At 47.4% G+C, this 26,437-nt stretch overlaps 1 long non-coding RNA gene across 5 annotated transcripts in view; it reads left to right on the plus strand.

Annotated features, from left to right (window-relative positions):
* Window positions 1–7,217: 7,217 nt before the first annotated feature.
* LOC128942991 (uncharacterized) overlaps window positions 7,218–26,437 on the plus strand; it is a 46,319-nt gene continuing 27,099 nt past the window's right edge. Inside the window, exons 1-4 of one of the 5 annotated variants that reach the window (XR_008483659.1) lie at window positions 7,218–7,845; window positions 9,388–9,633; window positions 12,148–12,262; window positions 12,399–12,709. This is a non-coding gene — a long non-coding RNA (uncharacterized LOC128942991). Of the gene's footprint in view, window positions 7,846–8,904; window positions 9,634–10,121; window positions 10,170–11,807; window positions 12,002–12,147; window positions 12,263–12,398; window positions 12,710–26,437 lie in introns of those variants that run through there. The other 4 variants (XR_008483661.1, XR_008483660.1, XR_008483663.1 and 1 more) reach the window with 4 other exon arrangements.

Genomic DNA, 26,437 nt, shown 5'->3' on the forward strand with positions numbered 1-26,437 from the left:
TGATCCCCGGGGGGCAGCTCACCTGCCTCAGGGCAAAGCACAGATTCTCTGCCACAAAGCAGAACTCAAGAGGTAATTTTGTTTCGTGGCCTGGTTTAGGCTTACAAAATGCTGGAAGAACTCTGCATTTAAGGATGCTGGAAGTGGAGATTCACACTCCCAGATCTCAGAAATGGCAACAGGAAGCCTGACCAAGCAAAAAAGTCAGCAAAACAGGGACTTGGGGCCAACAGAACTCTTAATCAAAAAACATTATCTTCAAAGAAAAACATATTCACATTCATGGTAAAACTTTTTACCCTACTTTTTTAAGCTACACAAACTTTTGCAATGAAGCTATAGTGTTTCTGGCTGTTTCTTTGGGGCTATTCCATGGCGTTCTGTGAGTAAGGCTGTGGCAATGCATTGTTCTTCTTGGATTTGGAAGCCCTCCAATTCATATTCAGCTGCTGTGGAAAAAATCCTAAAAATTCACAGACTTGTCTTGTTTCCAAAGACACTTCTGACCCAGGCAACATATTCTAAAATCCTTAATCATTTTCTGCTTACTGAAAATCTTCACCAACTGAATAGGAATTTTTCCCAAGTCAGATATTAAAGGAGAGAAGAGATTTCTAGTATGATTCTTAAAGATTAACATATATATATATGTACAAAAGCACAGTGAGAGTATAAATATAAAATATGATGCATATATTTTCTTCTGAATTTAAAATGAATAAATTAATCACTTGCTTTCCATTTTATATTTAGGAATATTTAGATGTTATTTGATGCTATTTATATTTTCCAGGGCATCTCTTCATAAGAATTCTTTTTTTTATTAGGTGCTACTAGGACTGTATTTTAGAAGACACTTAAAGCCATATAAAGAGGTAAACTGCCAACCAGCACTATTAAGGTCATTTGAAAAAGATGCTCAGACTAGAGAGCTGCAAAAACAAACTTAGTTTCTTCCATTTCTTGTATTATACTTGTGAAAACCAAGTGGAACTTTGCAGATCAATAGTTAGGCCCAAGGAAAAAAAAAAGTACATGAACAAAATCTTTCTTGTGCTGCTTACATCTGCTTTATGCATCAGCAGAAGTAAAGATCAATATTTGTGAAAGTAATGTCCTGAGCAGATTTCCTTCCCCCTTGAAAATACTGCATGACTAAATGGGAAACCTTTAGAGGAGGTAGTGCAGGATCTGCCCTGGGTTCCCAGTCTGAGGCTGTCAGGACAGAGCTGGTTGCTTGTAACATTCCCAGCTCTTTCACTGAGCAGTATGAACAACAGACTGACATCCATGTGCCTGCTCTCTTTTTCTTTAAAACAGTCTTTATCCCCACTATGTACTCTTCTAAACTATATGGGTGAGTTCTTCTGATCTGCGACTGCCTTTTGTTTTCTTTTCAATGTAAACCTGTTATCTGTCAAAACCACAAGTTACATTAACAGCATTTAAAATGGTTTTCAGTATTTGTGTAAAACACATTTTTTTCCGCTTCAGCTGAAAGCTGTAAAAAGTTTGCTTTGAATTCTTCCCTAAGATATCTTTTTAAATACCAGTACAAGGGAAGTTTTAATTCTGTGCTCTAAGCAGTACAACCACTTGAATATCCCCTATTTCAAATACAAAGCCATAGCATTTAACACATTAAAATAAATACTTTATTTGACTTCAGTGTCAGTGTGACTGTTAATAAAAGGTGTGTCCTCCATTGCCAGTTTTAACATGACATGGAGAAGGTTTCATTTCAATTGAATTAAATCTCAACTAAGTTAACTAATAAACAGGAATATCAGGCGATGGCATGGCACCACCCAAGTTACTAATGCAAAATGATGAGTGAGCAGTGAAAGGTCAATCCTGCAACGGGGGCCTGCAGATGCAACCTGATTTTCATATTGATTGTGTTTTCCAGTGGGCTTCAGGTCAGGAGCTGAGACCTCAGGGCTTGCTCTGTCTGCAGCTGTCTCGCTGTTTTCTCTGCTTACCTTGAGCAAGTTCTGCAATATTTCTGTACTGCTTCTCCAAGGATAAAATAGGTCTAATGTTTATCAGTGTTGCAAAGGCATCAATGCCTAGGAAAAGGTCTTAGGTGCTCACTATGAGGAAGATGCTATGCACACTAAATATTCACTCTCTGTGTGTGCATATATATAATCTCAAGGGCTAATGTTTCTCTGCAGGATTGCAGGATATTTATTTTTACCCGTTATTAAATCCATTGTGAATTACTGTGCTTTTTTTTTACAAAATGGGTTTGCAACCAGGAAAAGAGAAGATACAGGCACCTGTTCCGAGAGGGAAGCAACATAGAACTGTATATGTTATACCAAAATCATTTGTTGATACATAACAGATCACTATGCAACTGCATAATAAGGTTGAGGGATGAGATTATATGTTCAAATAGGTATACTAATTAGAAAGGACATGTACATCCACGTATAGAGAACGTGACGGTGAGAAAATGACAGAGATTCAGCACTACAGTGAATTATAAATGTCAAATTACAAGGATGCATGTAAAAAAAGCTTGTAACTGTTAGGAACTAGACTCTGTATTCATGTGAAAGCTGTTGCCTTTATCATCTTCTTAGATCCCTCTAAGGTGTTCTGTCATTCACTGTCAAATTTTCTACGTAAGATAGTAAGACGTATGTCACACAAGTGTCCAAAACTGCTCCTCTGCCTTTGTCAGGACACACCAATATATTTAGAGGGATTTGTAAGCAGAAAGAATATTAAGCAGGAGATCTGCTTAAGCATTAGCAGTTAGTTACAGAATTGTTCCCCCTTGGATGTGACAAAATATAACACATGCCCAAAATGTAGGGGAAAAGGGAAGCAGCAAAGAGTGTTCAGACGTCTGTGGGCTCAATAGGTTGTTGGAGAGCCATAGTCTGCACAATAAAAATGGATGCTAACTGAATTTTGATGTGCAAGAGCATGTCTTTAATTTGCAAGGTATTTTTTTAATTAAAAGGTAAATAGCATTTATTATTCTTCTCGCAGATCGAGAGCAGCAATAACACCTACAGAGCTCTCAAGACACCTGGAGAACTTCTTTGATGCATCTGGTCCATGGGGTAGGTACATTTAACAATTGACTACTTTAAGTGATATTTTTTGTTTTTACACAATATTGGTTATTGCTTCTAAAAATTTCTAAACATCGGTTGCAAGATATTAGATGAAATCTGTAAAATACTCAACTATGAAAGTATGGTGAAAGTCCCTCCCCAAGTGTAATTGCCTGGCAAGACATTTACCATGGTGCAGATGACTTGCATTAAGCCAGGACTTCAAGTGAATATGAAAGTGCAAAGTCTGTCTGCACAAGTTATGTTCAGACCCTTCTGCACACAGGCCTCACAGAATGCTGCAGAGCAGCACAGCTTCTGAAGGTTCCTTTTCTTAGCTATATCCTCTCCTTCAACACAAGCCTCCAAGCGTTATAGTTCATTTCCTCTAAGGCCTTTGAGACTCAGCACCCCATTACAGGTTTAGGGCAGTTGTAGTTCCTCCAGCAGAACCCATCCTCTGGCCAGGGTGCTCCTCACTCCCCACATGCTGAGGTGAGTCCACGGCTGCACCCACAAGAAGCTCTCTGAAGGTTTCATACATTTGTCAAACAGAGCAGCTGAAGCCCAGAAAGGAACCGAATGGGAGGCAGTGCCAGTTCAGAGGTGGGTGTTGAGTGTGGCCGTGTCACCCTGCTCACCTACACGGCTGCACTCTGAAACCTGAGCATCTTCTGCAGGCTGCTCAGCAGCACTCAGCAGCCACAACTGCTGTGAAGGGGAACTGCCCAGCTCTGAGAGACAGATGCCTCTCTTGCCAGTGGTCTGTAGGGACAGCATCTCCAGGTCAGCTTTTCCAGTGGGTGCCAGTGGTCTGTAGGGACAGCACCTCCAGGTCAGCTTTTCCAGTGGGGAGCCCAGCAGCTCACATTTTGTTAGGTTTCTTGAAGTGAGTACAATGGCTGGGAAGAGATGCAGGCTGCTGACACCAATCTCTCTAATATGTTAAAGCTGGATCATGTTCTGCTCAGAGGGTCTGATGGTATCAGCCTCCAGAGAATCAGTGTCTGACACTCCCAGTCTGTTGTTCATATTGGTTTGGTCTCAGCTGAGCTATTTCTAACAACGAAGAACATATCTGAGCGAGTTACAATTTGCTGTAATCATATTTTTCCAGTTTTTCTCTGTGATAATTACTCCCATAAATATCATTGCTTCACCTCAGCTCAACAGAGTGCTCTCTGTTTCTGTGCTCAGTCTCAACCTTCCGTACTTGGATTGCTGGGGAAGACCAATGATAGCATTTGTTGCTACCAGAACCACTCCAGCTATGGGGCTGTTGGGGCTTCCCGAGCTAGTTCTGTTTTTTCACAGTATTAGCTGTTAAAAATTGCTTTCTGAATTGAAAAATGTTGAAGAAAATGCATTAAATTGCACCTATGTTTAAATTAATTAGTTAATGATAATGATAGTAATAATAAAAAGGTTTGACTTGGTTTTCAACCATGCAGAGACTTGCAAACCAGAAGCCAGGATGCAGATTTTCAGTGAAATGTCTCTGGCTTTACTGCTGGTCCCTGGGCTTAATTTTAATGACAGAGAGTGTTTTTAATGTAATCAGTGGGCTGAAGACCTCAGGAATTCCAGTCCCTAGCAGGGACACTAAAAGCTTTTCTGATAGACCCTTAAAGCCTAAAGACTTTTTAAGAGTATTGTCTATTTTTGACTGCTGGTTAAGAGTTACAGAAACATTTCAACTTCAAAGTGCCAGGCACCAGCAGTACCTAGAAAGGAGGTGCTTGGTCTGAGACCTTAAGGTGCAAGTGAGTACATGGAAAAGAAAAAGAGGCAAGAATAGGAAGATTGCTGTTCCCATTTTAAAAGTGGTGAAATGTGGCAGAAGACTAAAGGACTAGATAAAGTTACCTCTGTTGCCTATGGCAGACCTGGCATTCGAAGCTACGTCTCCAGATTTCTAATGTACCCTCTTAACTACAAGGCCATTCTTCCCCTCCGAGAAATGATATATAGGTATATAAATGTGCATTGATGTAATGCCAAGTTATAAACCACAAGCCTTTCAGAACTCATGTCCCTGATAGATTACAAAAGAACTTGAAGTCAGGAGAATTGTGGTTTGTCTGACCTTATGCTAATCATTCTCCCTACTTGTGTCTTGGTCAAACTGAAAATGGGTAGAATAATGAACCCTTTTGAAAACCGTAATTTCTGGGTGTTGGTCATGACCCAGTTTTTATAAGTTGCTAGGATATGAGTATAATCAGGGAAATGAAGATTCTATCTTATGAGACAAGACCGAAAAGCTTGATTTAAACAAAAGAAATGATGAGAAGGAATATTAGTACACTGTGAGGGGAGTAAATATCAGAACTAATTAAGTTCAAGGACAAAATTGGCATCCGAACAAATGGATATAAACGGGCCCCTAATAAACACAGCCTGGAAATCTTGAGCCAAGTTATGAGATTCAGGAACAGTTTTCCAAGGGGAATAGCAGGGCCAGAGAAAGTAAGGGCTTTCAAATGGATCTCAATCAGTTTGTGAACTGGGTATCATGCCTGAGAAAACCAGAGAACCAGACTATCAGTCCAGGCGAGTCCAGTGTCCCCAGGAAAAAGCCAGGACACCACCAGGATCAGGGGGTGTTCTGGAAAAACATTGTGACTGGCTACTTCTGTCTCAAATTCCATCATGTGTATTTTGTTTTTTAGGCTCCTCAGTTCAGAATATCTTCAATTCCCTGATTATCTCACCAGCCTCACACTTGAGATGTTATTCAACATTTCCAGGTAATCCTTCCCTGCTCTCAAGAGCTGATGCAGGAGCAGACCTGGAACAGGTCAAGGTAACATTGAACAAGGAACTCCTCGTGTTGGCTGCTGAGGATGGGAGAGTGGGGTGGTGGCAGGGGCGAGCACGGGCAAATGGCAGGGCCGCGTTCCTCTCGAACGGCTGAAGCCTCTGTGCAAAGGCTGGACGCTACCCCCACGGCGCAGCCCTCTGGAGGGGACGCCAGCCGAGAGCCTGCTGGCAGTGCCTTCCTTCCCGAGGGCAGGCGACCGCTCCTGCTGATGGGACAGAAGAGCGCAGATGCTGGCGCGGCCCCGCACCTCCGTTGTCCTGCCACGGGAAGGGGGGGCTGACCCGGCTCCCCTCCTTTCCCTGCCCTGCCTGTGCCCACACCCTCGTCCCCGGCCGTCACCCCGCGTGGGGACATGGCCTCGGGCGGGGCCGGGCGCGGCGGGCGCTCCTCGGGCGGGGCCGGGCGCGGCGGGCGCTCCTCGGGCGGGCCCGGCCCGGCCCGGCTGCGGCCCCGTGCGCGGCCAGCAGGGGTCCCCGCCGCTCCGCCCCGCTCCGCGCAGGCGGGCTGAGCCCGGGGGCGGCCCGGCCCGGCCCCGCTCCGCGGGCACCGGCACACCCGGCAGCGCCCTCCCCCCGCCACAGCGGCGGCGCTGCCGCGGCTCCGCTGGTGCGGGACGCGCCGGCCGGGCCCGGAACGCCCCCGCGCAGCTTCCGCCCGGCGCGGCTCGGGCCCGGGAAAGCGGGACGGGCGGAGCGGCAGCACCCGGCCGGGATGGGCGGCGGCTGCCGGGAGACAAAAGGCCGGCGCGTGTCCGCCTCTGCGGCAGCGCGGGGTGCGCGGCCGCTGCCCCTCCCAGGGCCGCCTGCGGCAGGGACCGGGGCCGCCGCCTGGCCGCAGCCCAGCCGCCCTCCCCGCCTCGCTGCGGCTCCGGGAAAACACCGTCATATGCGAAGGGTGATAGGCGGCAGCGCGGCGCAGGCAGCCCGCGGGGGCAGGCGGTCTGTGCCGAAGCCCGTGTGCAGTGTTAACCCCGGGCAGCAAGCGGAGAGAGGGTAATAGAGCGGGTCTTTACAAACCCGTGTGTAGGTGTGATGGGAAAAAGAAAGGGAGCGGCCACCTTTTATTAGGCACTGAATCTCCTGAATTATAAGTAGCGAAACCCCAACGCCGTGACACTGTGCTGGTTGGGGTTTTATTCTCTGGTACAGCATTCTGTTCGTTACCGTGTAAGCGGTGCCGATGCGTGCGGAGGCACGGCAGAGCGTGACTGCCGGAGCGGCACCGGGCGGTGCCCAAAGTTCCCGCTGTCCCCGCAGCAGCAGGAAGCAGCATCCCTTTGGGTTGAGGGGCTGGGGAGGGAGGGAGGGGCTGCTGCCGGGCTGCCCCCTCGCAGCCGCCGCCGCAGCCCGCCTGGCTTCCCGTGAGGTCTCCCTGGAATCGGGAGTGAGAGAAGCAAACTCTGAAGTTGTGCCCGAAGAAAAGTTGCCCGACTAGAGAAGTCGGGGGGATCCCGAGTGTCGCCACCCGCTCAATCCTGTTTGGTCCTGGGTTCTTCCTGCTTTTTCTGCAAACCGAGCGGAAGGGCAGGGTTTGCCTAGGAAGCTTGCCGTAGTCTTATGCAGACAAGGGGAGAAAGGAAACGACACGTCTTCAGAGCGGCACCTCGCCTTGTTCAGTCTTCTCATCTCCTGGCCAGGGTTGGAATGGAGGCTGAGGGCGGCTTGAGCAGTGCTGGTGCCGGCTCTCCGTAGTCGTAGCCCCTCCTAAAGAAAACACGTCTAAGCCCTCGTGGTGAAGAACCAAACCCAACAAAAGTTGGATCTTTTTCGGAGAGGGGCCGGGGGCGCGGAGCCCTGCGACTCCGTTCGCGGAGCGCTCGACAGCGGCGGAGCGCTCGCCGCGGCTGGGACTTGACCTGCAGAGGGCAATAGTTGGACGCAAATGCCAACAAAGGCAGCGGGGCTCGCTGGCTCGGCGCCGCGGCCGGGACCCGAGAATGCTGTGTAGGTAGGCAGCAGTGTTTAATTAATGTATATTGAAACAAAAGATCGGGTAAAGTGTTTGGTTTGTCTTTAGGCTACGTTTTTAAGGCTAATCTAATTCATAACTGTTAGACTTCTATAAAGACATTAACACAAACTTCCAGGAAAACCATGAGGTTGACTCCACAATTACCCCAAATGATAATTGTTTACCGGAACGCTTACATTCAGCTGCTTGGATTCGTATTATTTGCGTTATTATTCTTTGCGACTCAGACAGGAGAGATGGAAACGACGGGGAACTTTCCTAATTGTTGTAGCGATTGTCAGCGCGACCGCGCAGACTTTGTGGGAGGAGGCGGCAGGCGCCCGGCGCGGCGGAGCGGGGCCATTGTGTGCGGGGCCGGGCCCCGTTCAGCACCGGCGGGCGGACAGCTCCGGCCCGGCCCGCAGCCTCCGCTCGGGGCGAGCGGATGGGAACTCGCCTTCGCCTGCCCTAGCAGTCCTCCTCCCCGCTGGTAATGGATGCATCAGGGAGTGGAAAAGAGCTCACTTTGTCTCCCCGTCGGTGCGTGTAGATGCGGCTGCCGTAGGCGTCTGTGGCTTGTGTACATAGATGGCTTTAATAATTACACATAAGGCTCTATAACCTCGTAATTCAGGGAAGACTAGAAAACGCGACCAAATTGGAGTGTTGGCAGCAGGGGTGATTGCAGGTCTGCATGCATACTCTTCCCAACTCGCCGCCCCCTCCCTCCCCCCCCCCCCCCCATATTTATCTGAGATTATGTCAAATTTCAGTGATCGGAAATGTCTTGCCCAAGCCCCATTCCTGCTGGAAAAAGTCAAAAGGGTTCCTGGCATTAACTCGACCTTGCATCATTCCTGATGAAATTAGCAGAGCTACTTGTTTAGAGCTTTGCTAAGGATGAGCTTTGGTGACAGTAAGAAGTAAGGAATTTGGGGTTTAACCCCACGTCTGAGCAGGATCCATCTGCTTTCACTGGCTGCAAAGCCTGAGACCAGCACTTGAAAGCGCCTTAGACCCGCAGTCCATTTTTCACTTGTCTTTAAGTGCAAGCGATGGGAATTGCTAACCTCGGCTAAGAAAATTTCATTTTCCCCATCCTGCTAAACGGTTCTGGTCGACATATGTTTGTTATCAGAGAGAGGTGCTATGAACACAGAGCCATTTTCTTAGCAGCTCTTTGACTCTGTGTTACCATAGTCCCACACGGCATTGGTCCTTTCCCGTTGGGAAGTCATGAATAAGAGACTATGAAGCTTGCACGTCAGATCTTCCTCAATTAATCCACCATTAGCATGTTCGGGATCCTCTACTGGATGGTTAACAGCAGCTTTGGTAACTGTGTGCTGTCCATACCCAATTATGCTCTGCTAAAAATGAACTCTGCAGAAGAACCTTCCTGAGCTGTCAGTGTCTCCCGTTTTCCTATTTTAACGCTTGTGTGTAGTGGCAGGCGACAGATGGTGTAGATCAGATCGATTTGATTGCATTAGGCGATTTTTTTTTTCCTCCTCTCCCCCCCGACTCCTTTTCTGGAAGCCCACATTCATCTGAGAGGCGATCGCCGGGGACATGGGAAGCAGGAGCAGCCGCCGATGTGTGAAAGCAACGAGACATGGCCAGCCAGAGGCGCCGGGGTCCCTTCACGGGGTTTGTTAACATGGTAATCCGGCACCAGGAGAGAAAGCTGCTTTCTGCTGCCTAGAGCCCATTCCCCATCACACATCAGATGACTCCCTGGCTTTACACACAGTTGGAGTTCTGCTCGAAACCTGGATTTAAAGGGTAAGCGCTTCAATAGAGGTGGATTTCTGGTGGTTACTCGGGTAGGTGGCAAAAGGAGCTATCTTTCAGCAATTTTAAAAAGAGGCTCCCTTTGAGTGGGCATGAATATTTTCTTTCTTTCTTCTCTCTCGCTTTTTTTTTTTTTTTTTTCCCTGTGCCCCCTCCCCTTTGACCAGCGAGCCCCCTAATTCAGAACAATTTCTCACACGGAAAGACATCGCGCCTCTCTGTTGACGGATGGGGTCAATATCCCCCCCCTCTGAAATTTGCTTTTCGTGGAGAGCCCGAGCTCCGCTCAGACCTTCGCTCCTGATAGCTTAATTGTTTTAATTCCCTCCATCCGATCCCCTCCCTTCTGTGTGTGTGTGTGTGCCGTGTGTGCGTCCCCCCTCCGCGGGCACGGCAGAGGAGGCGGAGGTGCCCCCCGGGGCCCTTCCCCGGCCCCGCCGGTCTGGCGCTCCGGCACCCGGGCTCTTTTTGCGCGGAGCGGGGCGGCAGCGCCGATAAACATGGCTTTCCGGAGCCGGTGAACAAAGGTATTTAGTGCCGCGGCGCGCCGCCACGGGCACCTCCCGCACGGCGCGGAGAAGGTGCGGGCGGGCAGCGCGGCGGGGGCTCGGTGCCCCCGTGCCCGGGGCGTGCGGCCGCCGGGAGCGCCGGGCCGGGGCGGGCAGGGGCGCGGGGCTGGCAGGGCCCGGCGGCGGCGGCGGCCCCGGGAGCGGCGCTCGGCGCTGTCCGTGGCCGCGGGTGCTGAGGGGCCCGCGGGCAGGGGTGCGGCGGGCCGGGCCGGTGCGGGGCGGCGGGGCTGGGCACGGGAAGTTTCGGCAGGCGCTGTGTTAGCGGGAGTACTGGGGGGGCTGCTGTTCGGGGAGGGGAAGGGCAGTGTCAGATGGACACAGCGAGCACAGCGCTGGCGCCGCGCGGGGCTGCTTTTCCCCGAGAATCGCATTCTTTAATATTAAAAAAAAAAAAAAAAAACAAACCAAAAAACAAACAAACAAAAAAACCCCAACCCTACGCAAAGTTTGGATTTCTGCCTAATTCTCGATGCATTTGTGGAGCGCCTCCCAATTTCGGAGAATATCAGTCTAGGGTATCAGTATAGATTTGTTTTCGCCATGACTCGGTGCATTTCACTTTTTCAAACGGCTTTTGTTCAAGTTGAAGGAAATCCACTGCATCAGTTGAGTTCCAATGTCAGCTAATGGGGTTACAGCCTTCAGTTTCACAGCGGGGAAAAATTACAGTGTTTGTTATTTACTTTCCAGCTGCCATTTAGAATATGACTAGAAAGCTTGCTCTGTTAGAGGGTACAGGAAATAAAACCTAATATGAGATTAAAATAGAGGAGAGTGTGTTGGAAATAATTTTTAAATTATTTAAGGTATAGCTATCAAAGTATTTATTTTCTCTTTCTCTCTTTGTTTTTCTCATTTCTTTCAAATTCAAGTAAGAGTATGTGATACAAAACAAATGCTGTCTTCTCGTATGTTTTCATAGGAAGCATAGTGGTAATACGTCAACGGAGGCAAGGGCTCATGTTAAGGAAGAAATCTGTAGAAACAGCAAGCATCTTGTATTAATTTCAGTTGGAATCTAATCAACAAGCTGGTCAGTCACCGAGTGCAGTGGATAATGAGGGCTGTGTGTGCTGCATAATTACTCGTGGCTGAAGAAGTGCGGAGTACCCCTGCTCTGCGCGGGTTCGGACCGTGCGGTGCTAATTTCATTGCCCCCTCCCCACCACTCACACGGAAGCTGTTCTCAGCATCAAGAGCCGGGGTGAAATAGCACGGAGAAGTTCCTTAGCGCTAGGCGAAGTGTGCAGTGCCATGACGTTGCAGAGATCCTTTCTATTTAGTTGGCGAACAATAAACGTTTATTATCACCGCGGCAGATCATCAGACAAAGCTTCCCCCTCCCGCCTCCCCCAGGCACGAGCGCTGCTGATAAGGGAACTGCTCCGGGTGACAGGCAGAGCCGCAGGCGCCATTCGGAAATAACTTCTTTTATTATTGTTATTTTTTTCCCCCGGTTCGCCTTTTGCAAACCTTGGCAGGGCGGCGGCAGGTGTCGGGGCGGAGGTGCGCTGCCGCCGCCCCCGCCCGCGCCGCGGAGCCGCCTGCCCGGCTCGGCGCTCGCAGCCGCCCGGCTCCGCCGCTCGGGCACACGCGGGGAGCGGAGTGCGCTCAATCTGTACTTTGAAGCCTTTTTCGCCTTAGGTTTTGATGGCTCTAGGAGGCCTGACAGAGGAGTGCCTCTGCTGAGATCGGAGCCTTTGCTATTTTTTTCCTTTGATTTTTTTTTTTTCCCCTCTCCATCGCCTTCCTTTCCGCCCTCCCTCCTCTCGGTAGCACATCGAGTCAGTGTGAGTCAGGACTTGTAAAATGCATTTCCAAAGCCCAGATGAAAAGTCTCTCAGGCGTGTCTGCTGCTTTATCGGAGCCTTCCCAAGCCCACCTATGCAAACAGATTTGTAATATTTGTGTGCTTAACCGTGCATCTCTTTTACAGGAATCTGTTGCTGCGTATGACATCTCTCGCAAGCTCCCAGAGAGAATTGATGGAGCATACAGCTAGGGAATAGGATACCAGAGAAGCACAGAGAAAGAATCCAGGCAATCACCAGGTAAAGTCAGCCTTACTTTGATTTATTTCCTTTCATCTCGCCTGCAAGCTCTTGCCCGCTCCAGCAAGGGAGCAGGAGAGCAGAGGGACTGTACGTGTGTGTATTAAATGCCTACTCCTCTCGTTCACTTCCTTAGGATGGGAAGGTTCAGCGTCCACTGGATACGGGACAAGATCGCTTGGCAACCCTTGTGGATTCTCCTTCTTCTGGAGGCGAATTATAGTTATGGATTTATTGTCCCGGTGCAGCACTTCCACCAGCAGCAGCAACAGCAGCAGCTTTCTGACTCTCTTCGGTGACGGGTATTCTTGGGTGGATAATACGGATTACGTTGTTATTGCTTAAGAATACGCGTAGTCGAGGAGAGTACCGGCGGCGGGCAGGCAGGCAGGCAGCGCGACCGCCCCCAGCCCACCAGCTGGCTCCTCACCTCCTCTAGTTGCCAAGGTAGCACCTTTTCCATCTTTTCCTACGCTTTGCAATGTTTCATTCTGTGTCTCTGCCCGGGCGGGGGGAGCTCGAACGCCCTGTCTCTTGCGGAGGGGGTGCCCGGAGTGTGTGTGTGCGTGGGAGCAAGCCCAGGGCTGGGCCAGCTCCTCGGCAGAGGGTGGCCGGGGGAGCCGCGGCCGCTGCGGGCTGCGCCTTGGCGGGCAGCGCTCCTTAGGCTGCTCCGGGGCCGGGGGGAGGCTCTCGCCCCGTGCGGGCAGCCCCGGTGCCCCGGCACTCGGTCGGCAGCCCCAGCCCGCTCCGTCCGCGGCCCCTCGCCCCTATCCGGCGTGGGGCGCGGATGGGGATGCGAGGCGGCCGGCCTCGCCCGCCAGGGCTCCCTCCCACCGGGACACGGGGTGCCCGCAGGGCCCCGGCTCCGTCCGCGCCCCCGGCAGAGCCCGGGCTGCCGCCCCGCCGGCGGGCACGGCCCCGGGCCCGCAGCAGCCGGGCCGTGCGGGGCTGGGGTGCCCGCGGGCGGGGAGTGCCGAGCACCCCGTGCTAGCGGGGCCGGGGAGGGACACCCGCACGGCTAGAGCGCCCCACGCCCGGGGAAGCCCCTTTTCCCCGGCTGCCGAGGGGTTCGGCCGTGCAGCGGGGCCGCTCCTGGGGAGCAGTTTGAGGCCGCTTGCTTTCAATGGGAGCAATGCCCCTCTTGCTCTTTTATCCTCACCCTGCAGCCTGGGGAGGGCAGGATTAGGAATCCACCTTCACACCAGCTCCAGCCCAGCAGAGCTTATCAGCTTCTGAGGCCCCAGATTGAGACACACGTTCAGGGCCAAAGCTGAGGGGGGTTTTTTCCCTCTGCAGCTCAGGTGGTGGCTTATTTGTGCCCTTTTCTAGAGTTTAGGACTCCTGAAATGCTACTTGCAGCTGGACAGGTGGGAGACGCAACTAAGGGATGTTGATTCCCATAACTGGCCAAGACGTGCCCCATTGCTTTAACACAGAAAAATTGCATCTGTCCTTCTCTCCAGTCTCAGCAGCAGGGTACAGGATTTGGTTAAAACCCTGATCAGTCTTTCAGATGTTGTGCTTAGGAAAATCCAGGCATAGCATTCATAGTTCTGGTCTTTTTCCCCTGCTCCTCTGCCCACAGTCCTGGCAGAGAAAAGGAGCAGGGTGTGATCGTGCCTGTGTTTTGTCATTCAAGGCCTCTCCACATGCCCATATCATCCTAGGTCTTGTTGCCATGAAGTCATAATTGTGAGACCAGATTTCAGCCTTAAGTGAATTAGATCAGAAGCCATTTTAAAGCAAGACCAGGAGTCCTGTGATAAGACAGCCTTTTTAAATGCATCCTCCCCCAACCTCAGCTATGATGGGGCTAGGAATGATTTTTAATGTGGACAAGCCTGACGTGAGGTGATCATTGAGCGTGCAAGGTGGGCTGATGGAGAATGTCTTCCTCTCTGTCTCTTGCTTAGAGATTGAAAGGCTGTCGATGTTCTACTTAATAATTTCCAACAACTGCCAAAGCAATCTTAGTCTGTTGCCTTTAGTAGTGAGCGGAGCACTCGTTGTAACACAGACGTGTGGATCTGTTATTCTTTAGACACATCTTTGATGCTAGCACTCTGATCCTTGTGTTTCTCTAATACCACTTGAAAGCAGATTTTTTTTTCCTTGTAGTTTAGTATGTTCAACAGCCTCAGAAATAATGTTAAATTATGCTTTAAAAAGACACGATCAGCTGCTAAGTCATAGTCAGTTCAGCACCGTAACACAGCCACATTCACAAGTGCTGCAGGAACAGCGATAAAACACTATTTTAAAATCCAGATTTGTATTACAAACCTTCCTCTGGTTTTACAGAGCTTTTAGTTTACGTTTTCCATTGAGTCACGACTTAGAATATTATTAAGAGTTCCCATTTCATCACATAAAGGGCGTGGATTTGTTTGCTCTTTGCTTGATTGAGTACCTTGTGTAGTATGTATTGGACTGGTACCCGTAAATACAAGCTTAGCAAATGGTTCTTCATACTGGGTTTCTTCTAGTTGCTTTCTGTAAAGCATGGTGAGATGGTTTTGCTGAATAATGCCTTAATGACATGGCTGATGCATTTTTAATGCATGTACTCTTTGTCATTGTCAAAATTAACATTTTGATGATTGTAGATTTCTCTTCTCCAAAATCTTTTGGGAATTGATATGCTATGAGGACTAAAAGAGTGAAAGCGTAGGATCTGACTGGAGAAATACTGGATATGCTCACCAGAATGATTCTAGAATATTGTGTAAATGCTCAGTGTGGACTCTTGGATGATGTTTCCCAACAGCATGACCTCAGAGGGACTCCCCCCATTTATTAGCAGTTCCAGGGGTCTGTCACATATACATATAGAAGGACAGAAGGGATCATTTCTGAACAGCAGACATCTAAGTGGTGACTGTTCGTACTATGGGTCTGATCCTGGCAATGCATGCAGCTTCTGTGGGACTGCTCAGGAAAGCAAGCTTGCTCACATTGAATCCAAAATATTTAGGGCCAAATCCTACTATCCAGTGCAATAGTGAAGTCCCAATTGATTTCACTGTGGGAAAGATTAGACCCCTACTGAAAGAGATTTTTTACAATGCCACACTTCCTACTTTGCTTTAGAAATTGCAAATCCTGTGTGCTAAAAAAATTAACTCTAAAAGCTCTCTGCCTCTAGTAGTTTAATGATATTTCATTAATGGAAAAAATTACTCTAAAAGTTTATAGTGGAACATAGTAAGAAATTACTTTATAAATAAGGGGGTTTAATTGTACCAGTATGAGCAATTCCTAAGACATTTTAGAATGAGGTTTGTGGCAGAACCAACTGTGCTTTAACAGCTATTTTGGCGAGGGCATATTTAATTAATTCAGAATACTAAGTTTCTGTTTTAAAATGGATTTTGTAATCTGCATCCTGGTAGAAAATTAAATTAAAAAATTACCCCAAAAATAATTACTTGAACTTAGCCTTGTCTTTAAAGGCCATAATCCTATGAAGATTTATATCTCTGGGTAATTTTCTCCACTGGAGTAGCCTTGGAGGCTGCTGCCATAGGTAAGTCTTTGTCACGCCAGGGCCCTCCAAGCGGCACAGGCGGTTGGTGGCAGAGCAGACGCTGGTGTGGCAGCAGCCCTGGTGCAGCGCAGGTGACACTGTGACACTGGCTGTCCCCCACCCTGGTCTCCCTTCCCAGAGCAGGGAGTTGCCCAAGGGCCGTGTCCCCGGGCACAACGGGCGCATCATGCCCCATGGCAGGAGTGGGAGTACAAAGAGTCGTTTTGGTCCCTGCTGTCCTGGGCAGGCAGGGTCACAGCCCTGCCTGGGTCTGCCCAGAGTGAGAAGCATTTCTCTGCTTAGCTGTACCCTAAATTAAGTGCTAGGGACTGCCGTTGGACTTCAAGTGCTCTTTCCAGAAATAATTAAAGCTACAGCCCTTATGTATGTATATATCCCTGAATAGTATAAATATACATACATACACACAGGCACCCCTCTCTGAATTCAGAGAGGCTAGAGCATAGCAGAGAAGCCCCATTCTCCCAGACCTGACTGAGGCACAACACCTACTCACCTCAGCAGGGGCTGTGCTGTTGCAGTGTGTATTTATGACCTGTGTTATGATTCCTCTTGCTGCTGCAAATTTGCCTAAAATAAATGCCCACAGTGTTGCATGTAGATGTGTACAGTTATGCAGATGCTTTTACTTTCTGCTTTTAAGACTACATATGATTTTGAGGGGAGTGTAAGTTTTCTTACCATAACAAGTTATTGTCTTTCGTGTCAGTTTAGGTGGCTTCTAGTGTTCATAGGGTTTTCTTGAGGAAGCTGAAAACATCTATACATCCACACAGCTCCACACATACTTTGCAGCTGTGAGAATAAGCTAACCAGCCTTTTTCTCTGCCTTTTTACTTCACGCTAGCTGTAATGTGCACAACAAATTTTTATGCACTTTTTAAAAATAGATCACCTCTTTACATACACAAAAGGCTTTTTCTTCTCTTCCTTTTAATAGATTACTATTTTTCTGAAAAGCATCGCCCCCAGGTATTACCCATAGCTGTTATGACACCTCACTATTTAGTGTTGTCCTGGTAAATCATAACACTCATTATTAAGAGCCATAAATTTTTACCAGAATCATCATCTACGTCCTGAAAGCTTTAATGGTAGAAACATTTCCTGGGCTAACGCCCATGATGATTACATGCTTTTTATTGCTATCATTTAGTAACCAAATTGCTCAAAAATCAAAGGACTTGATTATCCCATACCTGCAATGCATAGTGCTATTTATAAATGTTGGCTCGATAATAACAATGACTCAAAAGAAATTTAAATGACAGGCCAAAAATAAGTAGTCTAAAAGTAAAAAATCAAGCCAGAATTCATAGAGGTGATAGAAAGAGTCTGACTGCAAAGGACAGAGAGGATCCTGAGGAAGGTAAAGAGTTTAGGAGGTGATGGTAGAAGGTAGATGTGACCCAGCTTTTTCAGAGCCAGAGGAGAGGTGAGGCACCAGGGACTGTAGGTGAGGAGGCATCGCAGAGTGGCGCTGGAAGTATGTACCAGAAGTGTTGAAACCAGGGCTGGAACATCACACAAGTTTGGTAGTTTGCTTCCTGGAAAAACAGTATCTAGTTATAAGCAGCCAGCAAAAATTTAGGTGAAATGTTCCAGAAACTAGAGCGGGTTGATTGATGGGAAAAATAAGAGCCTTGAATATATGCCTGAAAGGTGGTTTATATATATATTTATATATATATATTTATATATATACACACACACACACACACACACACATATATATGACTATACATATCTAGCCAAAATTACATTATAATGCCCATATAGATAAATGAAATGAGTATCCTGCTTTTGAAATCGTTCTCCTGCAGAAACCAGCAGGCAAGCAGTGTAGCCTGGTGTGTGCAAATTGACCTAGAAGCTATGTATGGAGAAAATGCAGCATGGCTATCAAGAAAACATTTCCTTTCAGTGAACCCAATACCCCTCTAGCCAGTGAGGATGATATAAAGCAACAGAGCAATCTCCAGGCAGGAAAGCCCTTGCCTGGGAGATGTAAAATTAACTTGGCCAAGACACAGCAAGCAGTGGAGGACTGGAGAGCTGTCTGGGGAGGCCTTCTTGCCTCTGACTGCTGCGGCACAGCTCCGTAGAGCTGAAATGGCTCCGATAATTTCTCAGCGCTTTATACCACTAGAAAGAAAGGGCTAGGCCCACAAGAGGTAACTTACACTTTCCAAACTACTCAATAGTATTTCAGATTAAGTAGATCTTTTATCTCTTTCGGGATCAGTTGTCACCACCGTGTTGTTCTGTATCAGCTCATCTGAGTTGCGTGCGATGTACACCCCTTTCACATTATTGCATGAGGCATGAAATGTTGGAAAAATATAGCTGACTTTAATATTAATGGCTGATTCATAACCTTGTTTGTAATATTAGCGGTTCCTTTACTAAATCAGGACAATACCACAAAGTTTATTAATGATCACAGGTCAAGCCAATCTTTTAAATCATTGGAAATCAAAGATAAAGTGATCAACATGGGGCTGGTCTTCTCTAATTGGAGAAAGAGGAACATTCTGAACCAGAACAGTACAGCATGCAATTGTGCAGCCTGTTACCAAAAAAAGAACCATCTCACTGCATCTTACAGAGACATTTACATAGATAATGTAGATTTCATATGACTACTTTTAAATTATCTGATAGTAAGAGTGGTGCAAATATTCACATTCTCCTAAAAGATAAAATAAAAATCAAATAAAAAGGCATCGCTAATTACTGCATTATTAGGGTTTTTTTTTTCTTCAATTTAGGTGGAAAATAGTAAGAGCAGGGGGAGGCTTGATCCTTCTCACCATCTGAAAACTCTTCCTTTAACAATCATTCTTCAGGAGATAACTTACCTAGTTACTCCAAGAAAATGCATCTCCTGTTACCTCTTCATCAATTTGCCATGGTACATTCTTCTGTTTTACAGTTTATTGCTTGCTGTTTTACTGGAGCAACACTTACTACAGTCTTGATGCTCTAGTTGTTAAAAATGACCACTATGGTAAAAACTGTTTCTTGTTCCCCTGCCTTCCTCCGCTGCCTTGCTGTCTCCCTTCCTGTTCACAATATATGCAAAAGATTTGAGAGGATGGAAGGGATTTTCTGTCTCAACATGTTTTATTTTAGAAATCTCAGGATCATTTAATTTCCTAATTTTTTTGATGAAGGTCTTGAACTATAGAGGAGAGCAGTGGAAACTTTCTCAGACCTCAGCTTAAGAGGTGGTGATTTTTCCATTTTTAAGAAAGAGACCTTTTTCCCCAGGTGTTTGCCAGTGTTGGAGTTATGCAGAACATAGTAACAAAATTACCTTCAAGGTTTCAGTACAATCCTTTCTGGTTTTACTTCTCATTGTCCTTTGTTGTGTTATGACATCTTGTGGCTGTCCTATCATGTGTGACACATGTGATAACATAAATCCATTTGCCTTCAGTTGTTCAAAGAACCCCTTGATGAAAGCTGAATCTGCGAGTCCCCACTCTAGGAAGCAAGAGCCAAACCCACTCCCTTTTGCTCTTCTTGTTTTGATGCTTGTCATTTCTGTCTATTTAAATTCTTACCAGCAAAGGAGGCAGGACCAGTCTAGACCTTTGGTTAGAGATGAACATAGACATGTTTAGTTTTCTTTTTCTGGAGCTGCAGTGAGGCGGTGCTGCTCACTCTGTTCCAGCCTCCCTGGTAGAGAGGGAGGAAAAACTCCAACGGGGGAAAGAATGCTGAATGGGTGGGATGAGAAATCCAAGGAAAACAAATCAAATAAATAAATCTACACACACAATACCTAGCTAGGCTTTTCAGGTTTTAGTTTTTATCAAATGCAACTCTCTTTTAAGTATTCCACATTTCTTGAATGCAAAACTTAAACATGTGCCCTGTAGAGAGGCTCAGAACAATAGCTCTGCTTTCTCTAATAAAATCTCTCTTCTGAGATTAACTCTGGAGCTAGCAGAGAGGTCAGTGTTTCATTTCATGTAAGTCAGCTCATGCTGACAAGGGTCTGGCCTTCTTAGTGATGGGCCGTTTGCTGCTCAGAAGTGTGAGGAATGGCTTTCTGAAATATCGATAGCTCGCCTTCACTAGAGTTCATGATCAAATTTAGCTGGCAAGTATCAATGTGCTACAGCCAGACTGCAGGGCTGAGATGCTCAGGCTTGGGCCAGCTGCTAAGGTCTGCTTCCTAAATCAGAGGCTAACTCTTCCATTAGTGTAAATCAGTGGTTTATAACGATGTCAAATGAGATTTGTGTCAGAGTGGCCCGGACTACAGCCCGGTCTTGGGATTTGAAAAGGAATAGAAAAATTAGGCTGCGACCATTAGAATTCTTTTTTCATTTGGTTTTGTTGTGCATATTTGTGAATGTGCCTATGCACACATGCACACGCATGCATTTTGTTCCCATGGACTTGTGGCCATGTGGCTGCCATTTAACAGGGACCTAAGAGCACAGAATCTTCCTCCTGGTGTGGTTTGATTGACATGTGCAGAGATCTCACATAAAGGCTCTGGGATCCCGCTTTTCATCCATAAAAGGAAAGCAGGCAAGCTTCATCCTTGGCTAAACCCTTTGCACAATATACATCAATAATGAGGCAGCATCTATTTATACATTGCTCACTGGAAATGACTGAATTCAGACAGAAGTTGGTGAGGCAGCCTGAGCTCCACCAGCCTCCATGGAGTCTATTGTTAGTACCCAGGATGACTCCTCAGGCAAATGGAGAAGAGAGGCACGATTTGGAGCCTACCATGCCACGGGAGGAATACCAGCTTCCACACTTGGCAGGTGGTGTCTCCTCTCAGAGAATGCCTTCTCTGGCTCTGCCAGAACCCGGCAGTCATGGAGGAGGAATGCAGGAGAGATGGTCACAAGAGCTGCTGCTCCCCAGGAAATGGAATGCTGACTTAGGTTTACCCACAGGGTGAGAGCTCCCTGCCTTTTTGCATGAGAAAAGGACATGTCCAAGAGGGAATGGGAGGAAGGCAGTTCGACCTTCATACACACTGATGCCGTCTTGCCATATTGTTGCTGAAGGTTTTCAACAATATTTTTTTACCTAGAAAAAGAAGGATGCAGTAAAAACGCCCCATTCAGTGTTATGGCATTGGTTAGGTACGTCTGTGTGCCGATTGTCCACCAATACATGTCTGTGATGATGAAAACTGCCTTGTCTGTGAGATATTTATATAAATAAGGTACTCAGAACTCCTTAGCAGAGCACAATCTAGGCAGTGCTTTTGCTCCATATCCTTCTTCACTCCTGCTTTCCTCTGTGGCTCTTGTGTACTTTGCCCATATGCTCTGAAGCTATTTTGTTTTCAGTTTTATGTACGTTTTATGTAAATTAGAAGAATCAAGCTCCTCTGCTTGCTAAATTATAAATTGAGTGGAAATTGGCCGACTCTCTTTAGACTATGTAAGTTATACAAGATGTAAGTAATCAAGCTCAGCAGGCTGGGCTGGGGAAGGAAAACACGTCAATAGCATGGGCCACGTGAGCTGTGTCCGTGTGTCTCCGTGCACTGCTGCTTGCCTTTGCAGCCTCAAATATCTCTTTGCTCTAAAGTGCCAGTCCAGCTCCTTTCAGACCATTCTCCAAGATGCAGGTTTATTGCCTCCTTTGGTAGTTTGCTTGGTATATTCAGTACGCCTTGTATAAATGAACTGCTCTTACATGCCTGTTTCCACTCTCTTGCTTTAGGATCAGAGTAGATTCAGACTGCCTCCTCTGGGAGCACTGATTCATTTTCCTTCCCTTCTTCCCCTGTAAGTTAAAATGCCTGTTGATTTTAATGTCTGTCTCCTTGGCTTACTCCCTGCTTTGGCTCTATTTCCCCTACCCCACACTGCTTTTCATATGCCTGAATTTTGCCCTGGGTTATCTTTTCCTTAGTAGCCCATTGCAACCTCACAGAGTAGGACTGTGGTGCAAGAGCAGGAGCCTGGCACTGGCTGGCAGCCTGTCAAACATTGCCAGGAGAGCAGGGAATTTGGTTGATGTCTTGGGTCTTGGTGAGATGGTGGAGAATCTGCTGCAGGGCAGAAAAGACAGTCTCACTGTAATCTGTTAGGGCACCAGTTAGACCAAGTTTTTAGAAAAAGGGGCTTTAAATCAGACACCTAGGCCTATCTTTACATAAGCCGCGTAGGACCAGTGTTATTATGAGCAGATATAAGTACCCCTAAGAGATGAGACTGACTGCAGTCTCAGCACAGACAGACATTGGCTGCAGCAGCATCCACATGCTGCCAGAGTGACCAGAGCAGCCTTGTGCTGTGGCCAGCAGCCCGTCCACCCCAGCAGCACCAAGCTGCATCTGGGCAGAGCTTGGGGTAGCTCTGCTCTCTGTCTTTTAACTCCATGCCAGGCAGTGAACAGAGAAAAGCATCTTCAGTGTAGTGCAGTTCTTATCAACTGACCGACGTTTTAAAGCCAGCATCATGGAAATTGAATCCCATTGCCATGGAAAATCTGGGGGAAAATTTCTGGGGGTGGGGAATTGAGGGCATTGGGTGGGCTCTGCAGCCATGGTCCCAGGCACAGACCTCCAGCAGGCAGCCTGTTCCCAGGTACTGCACAGCCCTCTGTGCTCTGCTGACTCTGGCAGGGTTGAAGTGTGTGCTCAGCAAAAAGGGATCCTGGATGAGCAGTCAGATGGCTTTCAGGAATCTCAGGCTAGGACTCACAGGGCTCAAAGGAGACCCTCTCTGCTCAGGCTGTGTCCTGCAGTTATTTGAGTTTGGGCTCTCTTTCACTGAGTTCATAAAATACATACTTTTTCTTTTAATTCATTAAATACTTTGATTCAGTGATATACCTTCAGAATGTGGTTTGTTCTGTGCAGTCAAATGTTTACTGAGGATGATAAAATATATTCAACCTGCCTTTTTAGAGCTGCTTCTTTTACTTCAAAGGGTAGGCATAACCTTTTGTTTCCTGGTGTGATTTTTACTGAACCTCTGCCTACTTTATTTATCAGGCCACATATAAATTTATTACCACTTGTATTTCCAAATAAAAGACTCATAGGTTGGTAAGTAGTCTATAAGTCGAGCTGCTATTCCTTGAAACTCATAAAAGGATGATTTTGATCCATGGAATCACTAATTAAAGCTGGTTTTTAATACCCAAAAATTAAGTTAACAGTAATTAATGTAGCCAGCCTGGAACCTTAGGAAACTACTGCCAGCAAGTGTCTTTTGGTGCACTCAAGAGGATGCGGTTTGATTGTTGGCACCAACAGACAGGTTGGGAATTGTAAACATGGTAATTAGCAGTAAGTTTCTGGATCTCAACTTGCCAGACTGGCAGTCTGATTCTTGGAGTAGTTGTCGCATGGGAGGAGGGAAAAACAAAGTAAGGGAATTAGAGCAACCTTGCATTGCTCCGCCAACATATGCCACTGGACCAATGTTTTTCTTGGCAAAGATCTCTGACAAGGCGCTTAAAAGCAGCATTGCAGCCCTACTGCAAACTGTGAACCTCACTGCAGGCATCAACCAAGCAACTGCCTCTGGCTCTTCTCTTTAAACTACGAGTGTTGCTCCATGGTAAGGAATTTCAGAGTCTGAGATCCTTCCACTCCACCTCTGTGGTGGAGCACAGTGTTGATAAGGTTATCAACAATAATGGGATTAAAAGAGTTAAAATCCAGCTTTTACGGTAATCCTGGAGTATTCTATTGTTGAGCTATCAAAGATTAAGGTTATAGTAACCTTATTAATCCTTGGTGTAGTGTAAATAAAAAGGAAATGTCAACCTTAATTCCACCATGAAATTAAATCTTCACTTCTCTAAATGATGATTCCAACGCAGCTTACTGCAGCCAATGTGGTTTATGAAAATGCATAACCCATGTGAATTTAAGAAATCCAATCTGAGAGACAGAGAGAAAGGGGTGATAAAACATGGCACTTGTTTTGTTTTAAATGAAAAACAAAATAGTATTCATTCAGCTTGGATGTCTGCAGAAACTATACCTAGAACCAAAAAAGTATGCAAAGAATTAGGAAGGGACTGTGAAAGCTCATGGTCTACGTCCCTGTGAGGCAGAGAATGCAGCTGCCAGCCCACAGCAGATCAGCCATCCCTGTGCCAGAGGGCAGCCACAGCACTGCTGGTGCTGTCCCATTCCTGTCCCCTGCTTGCAGGGCACTGGGTGGCCTTGTCAGTGCCTCAGTAGCAGGGACAGGGTGCCCTGACACAAGCACTGAGCATTGATCCACTTGTGCTTTCAGTGCCAGAGACAGCGTGATGAAAACCAAAAAATGGCAGAAATGAAACGGTTGCTGAACCTTCTGCAAACAGGAAGCCTTCACAGGTGCTGGTGTGAAGGGCACACATTTTCCTGGTTAAGGTGATTTCTAGAGGGGTGGGAGTTGCCTTTTTTGACAGTGGATGGTTTCCTCCTCACTTGTGCTGGGCACAGCCCCTGCTCACCCTGCCCACAGAGGTTGAACCTATAAGTAGGTCTGAAACTGCCTCTGGGACCAACTGCCTGAAGAGGGGGAAAGACAGACAGACTGAGCTTTGCTTAGAAGTCAATGGGATCTGGTCCAGGTAGATCTGTGTTTCTTTGTGTGGAGCGGGTGGGAAATTACAGTAAGCAGAAGCGGGCTGAGTAGCCTTTCTTATGCTTTTTTGACTTGGAGGAGAAATAAAGCAGTGGTAAAATGGGGTGATTCAGAATGATTCTGCATATTAAGTATCTCAATCACTCACTCAAAGTCTAGGAGAGTGGTAGTTAAATATCAAGGAGCTGCCTATAGCAGGAACTGAGCTCTCTGGAGGGCAAAAGGCATTGTGAGAGAATAAGAGATGGTTTTAGAGGGGCTGTTCCCAGGGAAAGGGCTTTCCCATCTGCCCCATGGTTTCTGCATGTTCTGGAAATTACTGGGTTTGTGGACTGATAGAGCTGGAGAGTGGGCATGTTCTGCATCTTTGTATTGTTTGCTCCAGTTCTCATAAACTCTGATAAAGTTGCATAATGAAACTCAGGCTCATAAAAGAACTCATTTAAGATGGGTTTTTTTCCTTCTTCACTCACTGAATCATGCTCTTCTCTGGTGTGAATTGTCCCAGCTCCAGAGTGTGCACCGGTTCAGATGTGCCCGCTGAGCCCTGGGCTGTCTCCATCCCCTCTGCAGCTGCAGTTGCTGCCACAAACACAAATTGGCTCACTCTGGCTCCTCTTGTCTTTCTGCAGCGTAGGAACAGATAATGGGCCCATGGGGTTGTTCAGAAATATTGCTGGTTTCCAGTGCTAGCATAATGGTCCCTTCTAGGTAGTATCCCTTTCCTGGACAATTTCCCAGTAAAATAGTAAATGGCAACTGCAGAGCAGTAAAGGCAATGGCATATTTGTTTGACTGACATTTCAGAGCCTGCAGAGCAAATGCAATTAGGATCCACAGTGTGCTGCAGTTTCCTTCCTTCATTTCCATGCCTTGGAAGAACTACTGTTAGGATCAGCTGAAGTTTGGTCCCTGCTACCTTAGAGTGGTGGAGATGCTCCAGGGATGGAAGGCAGCGTGTGCCCAAGCCTGTGTAAGCACCCTTTGGATTGGGACCAGTCAGGACCTCAGAGGGCTCAGGTGGGACAGGAGCTGCTGCCACTCCCCTGCTGGCACTGCAGCCCCAGGCAATAGTGACTTTGTTAGTGGGTGTGCACCTCCCCTGGACTCAGCAGAGCTGACACCAGGGTGGCTTTGTGGCACTAACCCTGCACTTCTCACTGGGGAAATCTCTGTCCATGCCCATGGGTCCGTGCTGGGCAAAGCACCACAGGGTTTGGGCTACCCTGGCCTTCACCAGGGGCAGCCAATGGTTTATTTGGAATATTGCAGGATCGACAGTTGTGCTTTGAGCACTTTGATACAGACTTGGCAGCAGAAGGAAATGTAAAAAAACTGATGATAATTATTCAGATTTGCCTGAAGGAGGTAATTGGAAACAAATTGCTACTAAGAGCCATGGCCATGGTTAATTGTGGTGAAGCACTGTGGGCCACTCACCTGAAGGAAAAGACTGCTAGAGGACAAATGGGGATTAAAATTGTTTTTGCCCTGATGGGGAAAGAGGATCTCGGTGATATAATTTGGTTTGGAGGGTTATTCTGTAGCTCCTAGATTCTGACATGAAAATCCAAGCCTGCGGAGCAATGCTTTAATGGCTGGAAATAATGCAGCCAGCGATGGCAGGAGCAGCTGTGGCTTGCCTTGGTGGCAGGGGGATGGCCAGGCTGTGTGGCACCCCTTGTGCCACAGGCAGGGCTGAGCTGACCCCCACAGGAGAGGCTCAGGCAGCTGTCACGTCCCCTCTCAGCAGGATGGAGTCTGCAGTGTGCACAGAGCCACCACCCTACAGCCTGCTCCAACTGTGAGTTTTACCTTTCATGTGGAACATTGCTGCCATGCACTGTTTTATTTGCTAGCAAATTTAAACATTGCAATGTCTGCGGTTCCTGGTGCTTCTTGGATGTCGGGAGTCAGGCAGATACTGATGCCTGTGTAAACTGATGAAATGTTTAGCACTGTGGCTCCTCTGGGCACAGGGTCAGGGAAAGCCAGGACGTGGGGTGGCATGCATGGATCTGCTGCCTGGGGGTGACACGAGTGTGG

Source organism: Melozone crissalis, unplaced genomic scaffold (assembly GCF_028551555.1).
Source record: "Melozone crissalis strain CALT ecotype California unplaced genomic scaffold, PUWL_Pcris_2 ptg000045l_1, whole genome shotgun sequence".
Taxonomy (NCBI): Eukaryota; Metazoa; Chordata; class Aves; order Passeriformes; family Passerellidae; genus Melozone; species Melozone crissalis.